The sequence below is a fragment of the Aythya marila genome, assembly GCF_965140915.1.
Source record: "Aythya marila genome assembly, chromosome: 5".
Classification (NCBI taxonomy): domain Eukaryota; kingdom Metazoa; phylum Chordata; class Aves; order Anseriformes; family Anatidae; genus Aythya; species Aythya marila.
Window position 1 is genome coordinate 35,667,816 of NC_139046.1, and position 19,413 is coordinate 35,687,228.

The window sequence follows — 19,413 nt, forward strand, 5'->3', positions numbered from 1 at the left end:
CCTTCGCAGCTAAAGCGAAAACAAGCCAACTTACTAACCCACATATTCCAGTCAAGGCACATACCAAATGTTTATGTAGTGCAGGACACTGTCCTAGAAGAGAGCTGCAGAAAGCTCTTTCACAGTAATTCCTGCACATATGCAAGCCTGCCTCCCAGCCCAGGGTCTGCCTTAGGATACAAATCACAAACATTTCTGTCCATTCTAATATTTTGCCACTAAGAATATCCAGTTTGAACAAAAAAGTTTAATAATGCACTTAGTGGTAAGGAGAGAAAAATTAATTCAAGTTTACCACACTGCAATTTTCTTCAGCTTCTTATCTGTCTTACTAGACATCCCATATGTAAAAGAGTTCACACAGAGGAAACTCTTCAAGTCTGAAATGAGAACATCTTTTTATTTCCTTTCCTCTGATTTTCATCTTCCAATCCCTCAGCCCTCGAAAAACAAATACCATTCTGAAGTCCAGCACACCAGATCTTCACCAAGAAAGAATAATGCCTCAAATAATGCAGCTCCCCACATAAAAGCCTCACATCTCACATAAATTAACACTAAGACTTCCCACTCTAAAATGTTCCATTGCTTTCTCCAGAAATGCTCACAAATTACATACATAAATCAAGAAGTAAGCTGCTGCAAGTTTAGTGAGTTTTAGTTGATCCACATCTATGATAACACTATTTCACCAGTAAGATTAGGAATCTGAACAAAGATGAAACCCATTTAAAAAAGCAGAAAATGCCACCATTTGCCAGACTAATGTCTTAACCGATAGCCTTTGTTTACAAGCAGTGTTCTTTTAGAAGTTTCCTTAAGAAACTCTTAATAGTTTCAAATTTCTTTTAAAGTTTGTAATCGTGAATACACTGATTTTTTTTTTCTTCAAGTGACATGAAAATGGCAAAGGAAAACAAACAGTGCTCACGTGAAGCTGGTATGAAGATGAACTGGGAGAATAAAGCAGACATGCACTGCAGTTTAAAGAACCTGAAACAGCTTTAAGTGCAGTTTTAACACAGCCCAGTCTCATGAACAGTGCACACTTCCACAAGTTTCTCTAAAAGAATAAATCACAGTTTACAAAATCCACATTTATAACTACAGAGAGTAAGCTGCAGGTGCACAGAAAATAATCTTCTTCTGTACAGGTTGTTAGAAAGAACTTCGTGATGGAAATAAAATAAGCGGTCAGAGGCGAATTTCAACAGGAGTTAGTTGAAATTCCACATGACAACCCACTTAATTTCATGACAGACAAAAAAGAATAATTTAAATAATCAAAGAAGCATGAAGCCACTCAGATACACGCTGTTTACATTTTTATCTCCTCTGTGTCTGCTGATGTATTTAGCAGAAAAAGGTAACATTAGCAAGATAGCAAGCGTGGCTCAATGAGCCAAAATTACTCCCAGATAAATCTTTCCCCATGAGGTGAAAGGCAAAATTGCTGTGACAAATAGGGGCTGCATGCTGGTTTGTCCTCACGCCCTGAAACACTGCATGCCATCTTAGCAATCAAGGTCCCGACGGGTCCAACCATGGCACAAGCAACGTTGTGTGGACCCCAGCAAGTTTTTGCAAAAAGAAGTTAGCCTTCAGCATAAAATGCAAAGTTGGATAATTGAAAACCTTACCATAGGAGAGGCCTGAATCAGGTCCTAAGCCCAGGGGCTGCATTCCAGATCAAGCTGTGTCCGCACCAAGACAGCATCCAGCACTTCCAGCTCCTGCTCTGAGGCTCTGAGCTCGTAGCCTGCCAGGCATCACACGCAGTGTGGCAAGAGACACGAGCAGCAAGGACAAAGCGTCTTTTCTCGCTGGCTCACGTGGAAGATCGAGCCACCAGGACAAACATACACTCCCTGTCTCTTCTCCGCTGGCCCCACCACCCCATCACACCCCCATTCACTATTTCTGAGAATGGCCGCTTTCACATTTCTCCCATAAGCATTCATTCTTGTATGAGTTTTATTGATTTATAATGGCAACACATTAAAATATGGATCCTTGCATGCAGCTCAAACAAATGGCAATTTAGAAATTGGAAGCTGATAAGAAGATACTAAGAATAAAGCAGGCAGAAAATCACGTTTTCCACTGAAAGTCAGACAACCACAACAGTTTGTTTCATGGTTGGGTTGAAGAAACAACAACACGAACCAACATAATATGCCACATAAAGCAAAATACATCGGTAGAATAACTAAAATGACGTGCATCTACCCAGTTCAATTTAGAAGGAAAAAAATTCCAAGAGCAGTGAAACATATCGATTAAGTCTGCGGCTGTGTGAAACAAGGCTGGCTACAAATTAGAAAGTCTCCTTCAAGCCAGACAACGTAAATAATCCTTTCTGGAAACAGCAATAAGGTAAAACTGATTCAATCAAAGGTTCCTCATGCATCGAGGAACAAAAATAGAAATTTCTGAAAGCACATCTTAAACTGTAGGCAAGATTAAGTCACAGCATTAGCTTTGCAGCGCTCATCAGTGCCGTCTGAGCCTAAGAAGTGACATTCACCTTTATTCAGCATTCCTGAGACCTCAGCTGAACCAGCACATCCAGTTTTCACCAGACTCGACAGCAGCAGGAAGACACCCTGATGCAATCCAGCAGACACCGGGAAGAGGATGGGGGCTGAAACAGGTGATGAACATGGGCGGGCTGGGGCACGGGGGGCTGTTGCTCTGGAGAAGGCTCGGCTGGACTGCCTTCCTTGCTCCAGAGTTGCCTTCCAACCAAGGCCATTCTGCGATTTTGTGCCATCCACATGACTACAGTGCAAGAGACACAGGTCTGCAAGATCCTTGCTTTGTGTGGAATGAGTGAGGTTTCCAGAACCACCTGCATGCACAGTATCATGCTTGATACAAAGCAAGCATCACATAAAAATAAATAGCAAATTTTGCAGTAATTCTGAGTGCTTAAGCTACCATTAGAAGTGTGGTAAAGAGAGAAATACACAGCAAGGCCCACAAAACATCAGTTTCCCTGAAGAAAGTCCAGTTCAGGTGTGGTACTGAGCTTCTCTGGAGGTGCAGCGATGCAGCAGTATGCTGTCTTCGGTGCATTTCCCCCCTCATTGCCATAGGAAAAGATACTGCATTTCCAGAAAAGAGAAAAAACAGACCTCTAGCAGACTGACTCACACATATACAGGAAAACTAGTTTGTCAAAAGCAAGTTTAACATTTAAGGTGTGAAGTTTCACATGTGTCAGCCTTCTGCAGCGGCGGGACACTTCTGTGCCCACCTGCAGAAGGACAATGCCACCTCTTCCTGCACACCAGCAAAACACCAGTGGTATGAATGATGTTCTCTGAAAGCTTTCAGGAAACGTAACATGGTAGCTAAGCATGGTATCAGACTGCTAGGCCAGAAAGTGAAGTTGTCCTGCTGTTCTTTAGCTATCTAACAGAGATCCAGTGAATAGCTCTAGCTTGCAGTTGTTACATGGCCCACACACAGAACAGAAATCAAACAATGAAACACAATTTCTCAACAGCATCCTGGTGAATCTTTTCCCCTAGCTCCTGGCAGGCACTGTGCTCAGCGTTCCGAAGTACAACTGCTACACGTTAGATATTAGAAACATCTTGTCAACATTAAAAAAGCTGTAAGGGTGACTGAGCACTGAAACAGGTCACCCAGTGAGACTGTGGAGTTTCCATCCTCGGAGATGTTCGAAACCCAACCAGACAGCATCCCGACCCTGCTGGGAGCAGCCAGCTGTGACTGAGGATATCCAGAGGTTCCCGAGAACCAAGAGGACAGAACTGCTGGGCAACCGCATCTGCAGGGTCAGGGGAGGTGAGCCTCCATAGGAACATGAGGGTTTGGATACTCACATCCACCTGCAGAATCTCAGCTGTATCTGCACAGCGTTTCGCTTATTTGTACGATGCCTCCAGACGTGATCGTAGCATAAGCATAAATTAAGGTATTGACATCCAACAATCACACCAAGGTAAGGCTCTTCAGCTTGTAGAAACTCAACAGAAGACACTCCTGTTTCATCAAACATGGAAGGAAAAAAACACTAAAAAACTCTTTCCCTCTTTCCAAACTTTGCTGATAAATGCCATGCAGAAAGAATGAAAATCTAAATGGAATTCCTAAGAAAACATCTGGGAAGTTTAAAAGCCGTGTATTCTTAACAAACATTTGGTCAGAAGTTTGCCAGTGTTGCAACAACAGTTGAAACTCCTCACCAGCACTTCTTGACGCTGTCCTTGGAGCCTTTCTTTAGCACTCATGACACTATCATGAAGCTCAGCATCTCCTATCCTGTTGGAAACCATCCCCGGATGCTGAGAGAAAGTTTTTAGCAGAACAAAACCAAGGAGACAGCATTTAGTCACAGCCCTAGACAAGTACGTTTCTCCCTTTTCCAAATGATTTAAAAGAAAGGTCAAAAGACTTTTAAAGATAAGACCAATTCATGTCTTGAAAAATAAATAGCAGCTTGTGGTAGAATCAGGCCAATTACTGAGAACTTTGAATATGTAAATGGCTTCAGAAGGAGATTCAATTTTTAAACCATGTCTAATAAGACAGATCCAAATAGAACATTTATGATCCCATTAAAATCTTTTCCTCTAATGGCCCCATTACTTTTAAGCATTCTCCAGATTAAAAAAAAAAACACAAGCCTTTTATCTCTATCAAGAAGCTTGAAGAGAATTCAAGAATCTTTTTCACTAGGGCTGAGGTTTTTTTTATTTTTACAAAATTGGGAATAGACTTTGGTTTTGGCATAACATTAAAAATGAATCGTGTCCAAAATTAAGATAAGTGTAATGAACACTAGTGTTTATCAGATCTAAAAGCACCCTCCTGTAACTTTAGACAACCGTGGTTGTACAATGTGTACAACCTTCCCTTTATCATTCAAATGCTGAATAAAGACAAATCGCATTTTAAATCATTTACAAGTTACAGGCAAAATGGAAAAGTAAACTTTTTCAAACATTTGTAAATTTGTCACAGAAAACATTAAAATGATGGTGTCACAGCTAATAGCAGTCTCTGCATTACCACATCACAGACCAAGGTAAGTTAAATTTAAATGAGACTTGGGCACATGATCAAATTCACGTGTGCCAGAACATGACACCAAGTTGCCATCAGTGTCAGGAAAGTGCCTAATACTTAAACGAGTACAGAATTGTAGTGGTCTGAATAAATAATGCCTACTGCAAACAAGGCATGCTGGTACGTGGTTTTTGTTCGTTTTTTTTTTTTTTTTTTTTTTTTCTTAAATTAAAACAGAATAATTTATGGGATCAATACTTTCCATGATGTGACTACTGTACTTTTGACCCAGTACTGGGAATCCTAAAGCCCTGCTTGGAGCATCATCGAACCGGTGTTCTCATCTTGTAACCTTCACACAGGTTTGGATACGTTATGAGGTTCTGCTCCCACCACTAACGCAGCTTCCTCTGCAATTTTTCTCCCCTTTTGTACCCAGAAGAAAGCACTGTGTGTTAGAGCAGGCCTGCAGCCCAGCACTGCAGTGCTGCCTGATGAAGAGCAGCCCACACAAGTTCAGACTTTATGACAGATTACTGCCACACAAACCACAAGGCTGCATTACCATGGCAGCCACAACCCAAATTTCTCACCTGGAGGATTCATGAAGCCTTACAGCCCAGTACCAGGCCTTGCAAACAGTCATATCCTCAACTCTTTAATAGAAAAGTGATCATAGATCCCCATTCTGAGAGGCAATGGGACAGGAGGCAACAGCTTACCGAGCCCAGGCTGCACATCCTATGGTGGCTGCTGAGGCCGAGAGGATGCAGCAGAGCTGGGAGGGGAGGAAGAGGAGGCTGGAGGAAGAGCAGCCCAGTTAGCGCTGCACATGGTGCCTCTGCTGCAAGGGACCTGGGTCAGCATGCAGCTTGTTTGAGACTTTCCCCTGTCATATAACATTTTGATATGTGGATATGAACACTTTGTTTTGCCTCTCTAAAAAGGGACGTATCTTACATTACTAGCCTACCTTGTAATCAATCTCAAGTTTAAAAGTAAATCATTACAATACTGCTTTACCTGAAGCCTTGTTGTCCAACACTTAAAAGCATGACATGCAGAAGACCAAACCTCTTCTCAATGTCAGGATGTCCTCTTCTTTCGGTGTCCCCTACTGCCTGTCCAGTGAGACTCAGAAAAACCAGCTCCTGCACCCCTTGACTAACCAACCACATCTGCTTGGCTTTTCAGGCAGAATAGCAAGAAAATGTGCCAGAAAAAAGCTGAAGTTTTAACCAGTCAGACAAACAAAGGCAAGAACATCTTTCATCCCCATCACACCTCCTCCTTCACCCAAGCACTATGCCACCACACCTGGTAGCAAGCACAGGAGCTCACCCACATGCCTCCTCCAGACCCCACACGACCAGCCTGAAACACACACACATCTCGCTGCTCTGGCACCAGGACAAGACTTTCCATGAGAAAAGTTAGCATGAAAAAGCTCCTGGTAAGCAGCATCCCATCTCTCCACAGTAATGCTGTTAGACCTCATGAGGGAAGACATCTCCCCGGTACATAGGGATGTCTTCCACCAAGAAAACCTGCTGTTTTGTCATGTGAACAATTATGGAGGGAGGGGAAAAAGCAAGCTGACAGGACACTTAAGAGCAGAAACTATTAAGCAACCTAAATACCGATACTGCTACACGCTCCCGTAGTGTTTTGTCTTGTGCATTTTTTTTCCATGAAGGAAGTCTATACAGAACAAGTAGCTGCATGAACTACCAGAGCCTGGTACCTTCAAAGCTCTCCTCGTGCTTGACCAGAGAGATTTATGTACATAAATCTCAGAGAAATCAGAGGGAAGGGGCTACAACAACAGCCCCTTAATTAAAAATGCTTAATTAAAAAAAAATAGAGAAGGATGGGGAGAAAGAAGAAGAGTTAAAACAAAGATGCAGGCACAGAGATCGTGATGACACAAGCTGGTTTCCATCGGAAAACAGAAACTTTGAGGGCAAACTCCCCTCAAACTCATTACCAGATATCTAGGATACAGCTGCGGTGCTGCCCCAGCAGCGGCTGCCATGCAACACAGGCATATGCAAGCCGGCTCTGAGCTAAAGAACATGTAGACCATGTTCCCTGGAACCAGATTAAACTAAAACAGGAAAAAAGCAGGAGTAACGTGAGGCACCTTTGCTGCCTGCAGCAGGACACAGCATCAGTAGAGAGATGCTAGGAGAAGCGGCACACTTGGGCGCAGCCAGGCAACACTTCCCCTGCAGCTCCTGAACACAATCCTTCCCAAACACAACTTCAGACCCCACACAGGATATTAACCCGGATTTAAAGAACACTTTAAAATAGATTTCTAACAGCCTTCGAATTGACACTTTCTACAGATTTTATTTCAGTCACTTGTTAGGCAGTCTGTTTTATTCTTTTTGCAATTTTACAGACAATCTCTCTGATTTTATTGCTACAGATCATAATGTGTAAAAGATCGCTGAGCCAGGGATGTCTAGCGGGGAACTAAAATCAAACCTATTTATGTATTACTTTATTCTGCAGCACACCAGCTATTATGCTGACCTTTGTGCTAAAGCCACTGGACCAGCACCAGAACCACTAGAGCCACATCAGCGCAATGCTGTCCCCAAGCTCAGTAAGTGCTGCTGAGCAGAGAGGCGGGTTAGCTGGTACACAGCACTGCACTACTGCTGCTACATGCCATCCACACCTGAGCTACCAAGCTAAAGCTGTAATAGTGCCTAAAACAAGGCCAGGGCACAGGTTGGAGCACTAACCCCTGCCAGGGAACTGCCAGCACAGCCCCAGCATGGTTTTGCTCAACCACTCCCCTAGCTCTGGCTGGACATGGTAGAGGAGATCCAGGGGCTGGGGACAGTGAGCTGCAGGCATGGGGGACGCAGCCACCAGGGCTGGCACAAGAATGCTGGCACGGCTCTGCAGCTGGCTATGAATAAATCTCTCCACGGTGTGATGAAATCTAAAGCTCGAGACAATTTCTGTTCTGAACGCTATTACAGATTTTTCATGTGCGGTGTTAAAACGACTTGCTCAAGGGCACCTGCACTTCCTTATTTCACAAAGTCACCGAGGTAAACTAATGAATGAATGAATACGAAGCACGGGTATTACAGCAGTGTCACATCAAACTACAATCTCATTAGTTCCCATAAATGAGTGACGCTGAGTGCACTCAACACAGAGCAGCCTAATTATCATGCAACTGCACCACACCAGCTGGGGCTGGGAGGAGAAAAGGAAATCGAGTTCCACCCCAAAAGTAATCAGTTTCTGCCACTGGCAAAAACAATTTACATAACCCCACCTCACCCTGCACACCTTTCCCAGGAGCCTTTCAGATGCAGAAAGGATCAGACCACATCAACTCCAGCAGGAGCAACAGCCCGCTCCTCATCTTTTCCCTCTTCCTGTACAGCCTTAAGACTGGGACAACTGTTTTCTGCTCACAAGACATGAGAAAACCTGGGGGAGAGCATGCTTAAGCTGTAGGCTGCTATTAGAGCAGTCTGTCCTCACGCCTGGTGTCTCAGAGAAGAGGGGCTGCGACCTCACAGGCCCTACCATAAGCCCTCCTCACTCGCTCTGCTTCCAGGGAAGAGTCAAGCAGCTTTTCATCACAGCCATTCAACAGGATAATGACGACAGCTCAACTCCACAAGAAGTTTTATTAATATTGCATACACTCATCTTAATGACATTCAGCACTAATTACCATGGTTATAAACCGAACAGCAGCAGCACTCCAGCAGTATCCTACACCTTTGGTTCTGAGCTTTGAGCACAGGGACAGCAAAATGCACTGCCTGCGTCCAGGGGTGCCAGTTCCCAAATGGCTAACCTACCTGGAGCTTCCGTACATCTCAAGAGCTTTTGGCATCTCAGCTAACTATTAGGAGGCAAACACAGAAAGGTTATGGCAAACAAGATGGATACTGCTATTACTCTTTGAAAACCAGAAACGCTCGCGGTGCAAATAGAGCAGTCACCCAGCGCTAACACAAGATTCAGAAAGAAGAAACCCACCACCTTTACAAAGCTCTTTTTTTTTTTTACCTGGCAAAATTGCTTTGAATCTCAACCACCAAAAGGTTTTTGTACCTCCGTTATCAGCAACAAGAAAATAGTGTAATGCAGAAACCAACCACTATTTAAGGGTATTTTGCATTATACTGCGCACACAATTACTTCATTTTCAGAAGCACTATTAAAAGCCAACATTAAACGACTTTAGCTGCAAGCACATAACACCCACATACTACAGCAGAGCCAAAAGCTTTTATTGCCACCTGTAAAACGTTACTGAAATACTGCAGCACAGTGCCCCAAGTCCTTTTCTTTCTCCGTGTAAAAAACTGACCGTGAAAGACCACACAACCAGGCACACCGCCTATCCTATCCGAGCATTCTTATCGGATAGGAACAGTAAAGACTGAATTCATAGCTCAGTTTTAAGTAAGAATTAATTAAAACTCTTAAGCTGTGCTCAGGTCAATATGCTCGCATGTTTACTAACAGTTTCCACAGGAAACCTCACCTTGCTGCTGCAAGCAAGTAGCTGCACTACAAAGACAGAGCTCTGGCCACGTTTTCCAGCGATGCTGTAAAGGAAGCTAGTCATTCTGGAGAGAGGCATGATTCAAATTTAACAAACTCGACAAATTTAAGCAGTTAGCTTCCTCTATACTGAGATGTGCAGATTCTTCTCCCCCCTCCCTTCAAACAGATCTTCAATTCTTACCTCATTTTAAGCTAGAATCAGACATCTTTGAACCCTTCTTTTTCTGAATTATAACACTCAGGGAAAAAGAGATGGAAAAACAGAAGATACAGTTCACAGATCACACGGCTTCAGCTACAGTATTTAAACACAATTACAAAATTCTCCTTTTTCAGTATTGTTATCTACCAAAGCATACATATCAACCATGCTTATTCTGGATGCTTTGACACCACCTTAAAGGAAGCTCATCCTTCTGCCAGAAGTCTTTTCATTCTCCACATCAGAACAACCAACAACTGTAAGCCAAACAACATTACAACATTTACAGTTCCTCCAACTCTGAAACCAGCTTCTTACATCTAAATAGTCACTGGTCTAACAAGTATCCTCCACCCCAGCTCCCCTAAGGTTCACATCACTACCCTCCAACCTGTTCCAAACAAGTAAATGATCAAAATGTGATTTACCTGAAATCTGTTAGCTCTCCATTTTACCCACTATTTATCCAAGTTTTACCCTTGTTAACTCTAATTACGTCTTCCTATTAAGAGAAAATGAAAGACGAAATAGGGATTTGATCTACAAATTCCTTCTTCATCCTCTCCATAATTTCTCTCCCTACACCCATTTGTGAGGCCAGTCTTTTTTTAGCCCAAAGTCACTTAATCACTTGCCCCAAGACCCTGAAGAAACTTGTCACCTAAAGTAAGACTACATCATAGCTGGGATTATTTGGCAACTACCATATATAGCTCTTTTATATATATATATATATATATATATATATATATATATATATATATATATACAGCACAAGTTTTCAAGAAAAATAAGGAAGAGCAAAAGTCTCCCTCATCCAACACTTCAGGTATTTTCTATCTCTGCACATTTTGTACTTTTACAGGAGGCAGCATTTAACTTGCTTATGATTTTTTTTTCACGTGGCCAGTTTTGCACAACTGCTAAGTAGTTGTTCTCAATAAGACTGACATATTTCCCCCCAATTTCCAGGAGAGATGCATTATCTGTAGTTAAAGAGCACGTTCACAACATTTGCAATCTTGCCCTTGGCAGGCAGAAAGTTGTTGGCAGTTTGAGGTAAGTCATTACTCTTAAAATCCAAGAACAAAAGATACTTCGGCTATGCAAGAATGGAAAGCCTCAGTTCAGCTGCTGAGGTATGTATGTAAGCTCTGACTTACAAACTAAAAAACTAAGATTTAATGAAGCCAGCAATCAGCAGATAATGACTAACTTCTGTTAAAATAACAGTGATGAGCACCCTCTGCAGCATTTAATTACTACTTATTACCATACCTTTGTCTCACTCAAGATGTTCTTTAAATTACTAACAAATTTGAAAGTCTTTACTACATCAACAGTACATATACAAATGATTAAATCTGAAAAATACAGCACTGTTGCACATTCATGCCCAATTTTAATGCTGTTGTTTAGAGTCAGAATAACCTATTCTCTGGTTTCTGAACGTATCTAGCATATTAATCAACCTTGTGTTTTTTTTTCTGGGTGAAAGCAAAAGTAAACTATTATCATAGTTTATTTGAAACAAAAAAGTCCTGACAATTTTAACATATATATATATACACGATATATAGCTCTATAGATCTAGGCTTTGCCTAGATAGGGCAGCAACTGTATAGCAAGGCAAGAATTAACTTACGGCTCCCAAATTATTCCATGGAGCTTCTCATATAGTTATAATTGCAGAATGAAAGTGTCTGTCTTGGGAAGTTCTCCAGAAGATCAGCAGCCATTCATTTCCCTGTACAGACATGCTCTAAAAACCCACAGAACTCAAAATCCCAGAGAGGCCCTTCCAATTCAGCAAGAATGGCACGTTTTGAGATTATACTGCCATTTGCCGTGTTTGTATTTACCAAAGGCATCCTAACGAGGATTCCCCTCACAGTCTTTCTGTATGGCAATGAGATGAACAATACGAAATTCAGGACATGATGGGAATTTCCAGTGTTAAGTCAAGTACACGGCAGCGACTACCCTGTAGGATGCTGCAGAAATCAACCGGGGGGGTGAATGTTAAAACAGCCCAGCTTCCTGTCAGCACGGCCTTCCTCAACAACTGCAAAGGAAGGGAAAGAGTGAAGAAAAACACATCCAAGGGAAGCCCAACTAAGTAAATAGCTTTTACATAAGTATCGCCTTTCTGTTCTCACTTCTAAATATTTGCGTTAGCAAAAGTTGAAGGAAAGCATCAGGTTTCCCTCTTTATTCAGGCTGCTGTCGGATCAATACAGTGGAGTCTATTGAACTGCTTTATTATGATTCATGCAACAAGCTGTTAAATACATTTGCAAAGTAAAAGATCACTGCCAGTGTCACATCATTCATAAAGATAAGATTATTTTTAAAGACACAGGAATGTTCAAGAATAACTTCCTTCTGCAGAGCTGCACATTCCTTCAGCATGGACCGAAGGCACAAAATGCAAATTCACCCTTTCCAACTTGCAAAGGATCGACAGATTGGTGGAAGTCTCAGCTGCATCCAGCAGACACTGGGAAGGCCTTCCAAGGCTCACCTGGTGGGGCCTATTTGGCACATGCAACAGTATTCCCCCCAAAATAGCGTCAAACATTTTGGTTCTTAAAAATAGTATTGGTAATTCAGAAAGCAAAAATAAAAGCATTGACTACAAAGACAACAAGATTTTTAAAGGAGTTCAGAGATAAGAAACTGCAACAGCTTTTGAGTGACAGCCATGTGTTTAAGCCAGCAGTTTCTCATCTTCCATTCTTTTTCTGTACCACCCCCCCACAAAGTGTAGACAAAGCCACGTTAGACTTGAATAATGTGACCAAAAAATCATTTTTGCCAGAAAAATTCACATGCAAGAGTAAGTTTGTGCTACAGTCCTGCCAGAAGACAAATGCTGAAGGTGCATACGTTTCCTCTTACACCACCTTCTTGCAGGGAAATAAATAAATAAATAAGCTCCCTTTCTCAACTGCTCACAGATAAAGGAAATCAGGTTTCCTGCCGCGGGTTTGCAACCTGAGCCTACACCAGCAAAGTGTGATCAACCCACACCAATGCAGTGCTGCGGCCTGAGCAGGAGACACAAAACACGCTGGATACCAAAGTAAAACTGTTTTACATTAGTCAAAAAAAAAAAAAAAAATGTATATATATATGCTGTGAAGATTTTGTCAGTTTTTCAGAACAGTTTAAACTGCATCTACATGAGCACCTCTAAGAGCTGCTGGAGGCCTCGGCCACCACCACTTGGCAGTGCAGAACCACAGCAGGGCCCAAGGTGGGGGCCCAGCTCATGCCCCAGCTCCTGCTTGGACAGGGCTGATCCCACACCACGAGTCGCTCACAGATGTGTCCTGACACAGTTTTGAGTCTCCAAGGATGGAGATTCACCGAGGCCTCTCTAGGACAGTATGGTCATTGTTTAACGATCCCCTGAATTTCTATTTTTTAAATGGTTGTTTTGGTGTGCATGAACTAGATTTCTTCTAGATGATGCCAAACTAGAAATCCCACCCCACCACCCTGAAGATCACCAAATGTGGTGAACTCCACCAAGAACAGGGGAAAAGTTGTAAAACGGAAAATTATAACCTCTTGTAAAAGACCATTCACCATGAACCTGCACCGAACGCTTCACATGGCTGTGTGAGGTACAACAATGATTTGTAGCAAGAAGTAAGACCAGTATCTTATAATAAAGCCAAAAAAGGCAATATGAAAATGTAATTTCCATTATTTCAGAAAGTCTCAAGAGTAACATAAAAATGTTCTGCAGACTATGCAACTTCTGGTTAAGTCAGCAAATGCAGATGTTTGAAAGTCTCTGTTAACTCCTCACAGAGCGCTGCTTGCACTGCCACCAGAACACCTGAGATAAGTATCAGAGCCACCGGCACGCACAAAGTCCTGCTACCACAGCAGTCTCACAGATATTATCTGCCACTATCAAAAGTTCTGCCTTAATGCTGTTCCACATCACCTCAGCATACAGTAAGCCTGTTGTTTGCATCCAAAGCTCATAGGACAATTGTGATGCTCGGAGAGAGGAGAGCAAGCACCTTGGCTGGTGAAATGACACCAGCCAAGCACCTTACAGGTAACCGGTGTCTGTCAAGCAGGCGACAGGGCAGCTTTTCTCTCAGTTGTGCTCAATTTCTGACCCATGCTGTACAGCAGCCTGGAATAAGATGGTTTTCTGCTGCTTTTGGCTAGTTGAAGCTTTTAATCCACTGGGAACACCATCAATTAAGGACAGACAAAATGATTTCACTAAGACAAAGGCAAAAGTTCAACATCAGCACATTTGTCTCACAGCAGCAATAAAAGACAGCTGAAAATTAGCATTTTGAGTTTAGGAGTTGTTACCTCAAAAGATAAACAACAAAACTGAAATGAACACCACCTAGAGGCTTCTCAGCAGTGAAGGTAAACCATAAGGAATCCCCAACAACCTAGCTTCAAAAACAACTGCACCCTATACGCCAGCAGTTTATGTAAATTTTGACAAATTTGTGAACTAAAAATTGGTCTTCAAAAACAGTTCACACATTTTTAACAACATCCACCTGAAGAAAGCGTTCCTCCCCTTCCACAGGATCTGAGGCCAAAGGCAAGGGAGCATTAACAAGACTCAAACCGCCTCTCAGGCCTAAGCATCAACCACAGCTCTCAGTAACTCTTCCTTTCACACTATATTTTCACAAAACTCACATTCAGTGAAGTTGTTCTACGCAGCCACACGTTTTTCAGAAACCTGACGTCTCTCTCCAACACAGACATCCACGTGCTGCACAAGAAACGAGCTGCTATGATTAAGTCAGCAGAGAGATGAAGCCACGACTGGTTTTGATCCCACTAATCAAACACGGGCTTGCAATAGAGGATCCACGTATGGATTCAGAGCTCTGAAAACACTCAATGATCACACAATTCAGCAGCTATCAAGCTCAGGAAAAGTGTTATGTTGCCACGCTGAAATGAAGTGCTCTTTAAAGCATGCTTCCATAAAGAAAACAAAGCCTTGTAAACGCTTAGTCTCACTTCGCACTTCACATAAAAGGCATGCGGTAGAATCTAAATCAAGCAACCCGCCCAGCAAACTGGTGCCACAGGATTTAAAATAAATAGACTGCGGCAGTGCCGTAATTTAAGTTTACATCTAAGAAGATGGACTTCTAAAGCCATTTTATCAGCGGTTTAATGTTCAAAATCAGTAAAATAATTGTGCAGTTTCAGTGCCTCTGCAAGTTCTAGAGTTTCCCGAAGTTCGGGGTGCAGAACTACCACCAGAGCAAACACAAACTGCTGCAGATCATGTTCACCTCGCACTGCCAGCTGCTCGAGGGTCAAGAATCAGAGCTAGTCAAAACCACAACATTATTGTCACTTGTCTCCCCAGTGGCCATACTCTGTAGCTTTACAACCCTGCCCTCAGTTAACCATTGCTGGTAAGGCTCCAATCCCAGACAATGCCGACTGTTTCCCATTAAACGATCTCTCAACTCTCACACAGCCACAAAATCCCACTTAAAAAAACATCCAGCCTGATGGCCCTCATTCAAACATTAAACCAAACTCAGTGAAATATAAAGCTCAGACTATTTAGAAGTTGCTATTTAGAGGAATGCACTTCAAATCATGCCACTGAAGTCGCATCTCCCTGGAAACAGAAAACACAGAATATAACAATTTTTGCCCTAACTCACAGAAAGATACTTAGCACGTGGTTAATTTTATGTGCTAGAACGCTTGAAGGCCTGACCTAGCCCATTTTAGAATATCCTTGTACACACTGATAAATAAGTGACCACACTTACTAGTGCTGCATTTCTGCTGTAACTTATTAACAAGAAGTTAAACCAACAGGTTACGGAATTCTCTCAAAAAAAAAAAAAAAAAAAAAAAGAAATAGTGAAAAAATTTTCTAGAGATGATGTAAACTAATCCCACCTCGATACCAAGGAGTGCAGCAGAAAGCAACCTCACCTCAACCGTGGCACAAGAACAGCGGCAGCTCAGCCCACGCCAGCACAAACCTTACCGCCCCTCTTGGACTGGGAGAAAAGGCATTCCCACAACAGTGAGTGAAACAAAAACCTGAAAGATGAATAACAAACTAAAAGCAGAGATACGAAAGGATATGAAGAGACAGTAAAATCATGCCTTACTGGCTCCTTAATATCTAAATAAAGGAGTTGCCGAGGAATAAAAGCAATCTAAATGAGGCCAAGAAAGCCAAGGAAACAACAGATCCAACCAGTCTGCCAACGAGCCAACTCATAGGGTCAATGAGACTAAGTTTAGAAAACTCTGACAACATCAACATAAGGGAAACCAACGTGTGTGACTGAAACTCGGATGAGGGCAGAAGCTGTGCTGGTTTACCCCATGGGGTATCCAGGATTTCCACCCGGCAGCAGTAAGAACTGCATAGCTCGCAGCTACCCCTGGCTGAAGGGATTAAACTACTGCTATGGAGAAAAGTCTTCCTTTTTCTTCTCCACAATGGACATGCCACAAAATAGACAGAGGAGTAGAAAAGAAACTCAAGTGGGTTTCAGCCCTTTCTCTTACTCGCCTACCTCTCATTCTCCCAACATATTTCCAAACCTGTTTTCCATAACAGAAGGAACGTGATCTTACTAAAAAAGAAAATAACTAATAGGAGTACTTTATGTTCTTAACATTGGCTAATTTCAGTTTTGTTCTCCTTTCTTAGTAAAATAACATGTTCATGGCAGAACTGAAGTTCTGAAATACACGGGAAAAAGTAAGGGATACATTTGAGATGCATTTACAAAATTGAGAGGGCAATAAGAGCTACATCAGAATGATAAGCTCTAAAGGCAGCAGCAGAATGCTATAACCATGATGAAACAACTCTCCTTGAAAACCTGAAGGGGGGGAGGAAACACAAGGGAAGCCACATTTGGACATGTTTTTTAAAACAACAACTATCCAGAAGTTAATCCCAAACCTTAAAATAACATTTCCGAGAAAAAAAAAAAAAAAAAAAAAAAAAAAAACTCTTCAAACCTAGAACCAAGTATGCATGAGCGAAGTGGCAGTCAGACACTTGATTACAGAAAAAGCAGATCGTGGATTACACGTTCCCATGCTGAATTTTTATTCCTCATTGCAGCTCCACCCTCGCCTAGCTGCGTGCCAGTGCCTACCACTACACCTGCCGGCCTTTTTAGTCAGCCCACGTTCTGCAGTCCGACAACACAATTGGAGCTGACGTCCCATTTCGCCTCTGCCTTCATGATCTAAGAGGCTCTCCGAACCACAACTGAGAGCTAAGTATGCCTATCCCAAGCAGTAATTCTGAAACTAAGCATTATATTAGCATCACTAACACCTTCATAATACACTGTTGAGCAACTAAGTGCACAGCTTTTAATCAACTGTCCATAAATAAACCCTGTTAAAAAACCGGGGGGGGACCTTCTGTTCCCAGTTACAATTAAATAAAAATCAATTAAAAGGACAGATCATATTTACATAAGACATTCAATCATGAAACTTCAACTTTACCTGAACCGAGCACACGTGTTTTCATAAGCAAGAAAAAAAAAAACTCAAGTTCCCACAGTGTTTCTGGATTAATAACTGCTGTGACGTCTGATGGCCTAAGGCACGAAACCGTGACAGTGAAGCAACTCATAAATCTCTCCCTGCCATTACAATTGTCACCAAATTCTACCTCGGCCCTTTCACCTTTCTCTCCTACCTCTCCAGCGGCAGGGAAACAGAGGCTAGTTTGGGGATCCCTTCCAAATAAATAACGAATGAAGTCCAGATCATAGAAGATATGGACGCATATCATCCAAAACACAGATGCACATCTTCCAGCTAGTACTTATAGGGACAACGCGGACAACAAAACCTGTTGTTTATGCAGAAATAGGATGTTTTGCCTTGCACAAAACCAGCTTACACCTTAAATTGAAGGCAGGTGATGCTGAATTCCTGTAGTTGCTGACAACGAGAGCCTGGATCGGAGCTCCAGCAGGCCGGCTGTGCTCCCCAAAGCACACACCAGGCTGTGCTCCGGCAGGGTATGCGATGAGCCACCCAGCTCCGCACACCACCCGGCTCGGGGTGCCCAGCTCCGGGGCGCGCTCCAGGCTTCGTGAGCACCGCACCGCTCCAGCACTGCGTGCCGGCCACCTCCCGAGCAGCGCATCGCTGGGAAACCCCGTCTCCCCCCCAAAAAAAAACACCTCCTTGTTTCTCCCCGGGTGCGAGCACGCCTCCCCCCTCCAGGCAGGCTGCTGCTGTAGCCAAGGTTACCCAAGGAGACCCTCGCCGAAGTTGCTGGGTTCCCGTTCCGCGGCGCTGCCCCCCGGCCCCGCACCGCCCCGCGCCGCTCCCGCAGGTGCGCGGCCGCCCCCCCGCACACGGCAGCACCGGCGAGCCGTAAAACGGGGGGGGAGAGCGCACCAAGCCGGCAGGGGACGGCTGCCCCCTTCTCCTCCGCCTCTCCTGCGGCTGCTCTGCCGGCTGCACCCCGCGAGGGGCTCCTGGAGCTTCTCCTGAGCCCCCCCAAAAATCTCCCCCCCCCTTCCCCAAAGCACCCAGCACGCCCCCGCCGCATTACCTAACTGCGAGCGGCACCGGGCGGCTCGGCACCGGCTCCAAGCGACGCCGAGGCGGCTGCACAACCCCCCCTCGCCGGCTATTAAAAAAAAAAAATAATTAAAAAAAAAAAAAGTGGGGAAAAAAAAAAAAATTCAAAGTACAACTCCCCGCGCACAGGCAAGTTACTGGCCAAGTCCTGCGTGCAGCCGGGCGGAGGGGGGGTCCCTCCCTCTGCCCTCCCGTCCCGTCCCGTCGCTCACCCCCGAAGTTGCCGCGGACCAGGCTGGGCTCCGGCTCCGGCTCCGGCTCCGGCTCCGCGCGGCGCTCCCCGCCCGCGCCCGGGATGAGCTCAGCTCAGCCCCGCCGCACGCCGCCCGCCGCCCCGCTCCGCCCGCCCGCCGCAGCTCTCGCGAGAGGCGGGGAGGGAGAGGAGGGAGAGGCAGAGGCAGAGGGGCTGCCCCGCCGCCCGCCCCTGCGCGCTCCGGAGAGGCGGGGCGGGGGCGAGCGGCCCCCGCGCGTTGCTGAGGCAACGGCCCAAGCGCCGGGGCTGTGAGGCGGGGGTGAACCCCCCCCTCCCCGGTCTGCCTTGTGGAAACATAAATACGTACAAAAGTTAAACACCGTGCCCGGTTATTACACACACACACACTGTTCATAGTGACCTGTGTGTGTGTGAGGCTCCTCAGCTCCTGGTGACCAGGCTCCTCAGGGTGAGCCACTCTGGTGCAGGAGCTCTCTTGTCAACTTTCTGCGTTAGAATTGTGGTTTGGGTTTGTGTCGTTACATCAGATTCCAGCCTCCTGGAAACGTGTGGGAAGGAGGGCTGCTGATGCAAAGGAAGAACCTCCCAGCGCGATGCAGATAGCATTACATCAAGCTCTTTTACTGACTAATTAAACTGAATTCCCTCTCTAGATATCCAACAAATTAGTGACATGAAAAAAAAAATGAGCATACATCTCCATCACCCCCTTTTTACATCTCCATCACCCCCTTTTTTCCTACATCACCCCTTTTTCTCCCGCTGCAGTGGCCAAAATTTTAAACAA

At 44.1% G+C, this 19,413-nt stretch overlaps 1 protein-coding gene across 6 annotated transcripts in view; it reads right to left on the reverse strand.

The window, feature by feature from the left end:
- SIPA1L1 (signal induced proliferation associated 1 like 1) overlaps nt 1-18,734 on the reverse strand; it is a 202,399-nt gene extending 183,665 nt beyond the window's left edge. For 4 of the 6 annotated variants that reach the window (XM_082760693.1, XM_082760690.1, XM_082760692.1 and 1 more), the window contains exon 1: nt 18,625-18,734. The gene's annotated coding sequence lies outside the window, so the exon portion shown is untranslated. Of the gene's footprint in view, nt 1-18,383; nt 18,462-18,624 lie in introns of all 6 variants that reach the window. The other 2 variants (XM_082760691.1, XM_082760689.1) reach the window with 1 other exon arrangement.
- Between the last annotated feature and the right edge of the window lie 679 nt (nt 18,735-19,413).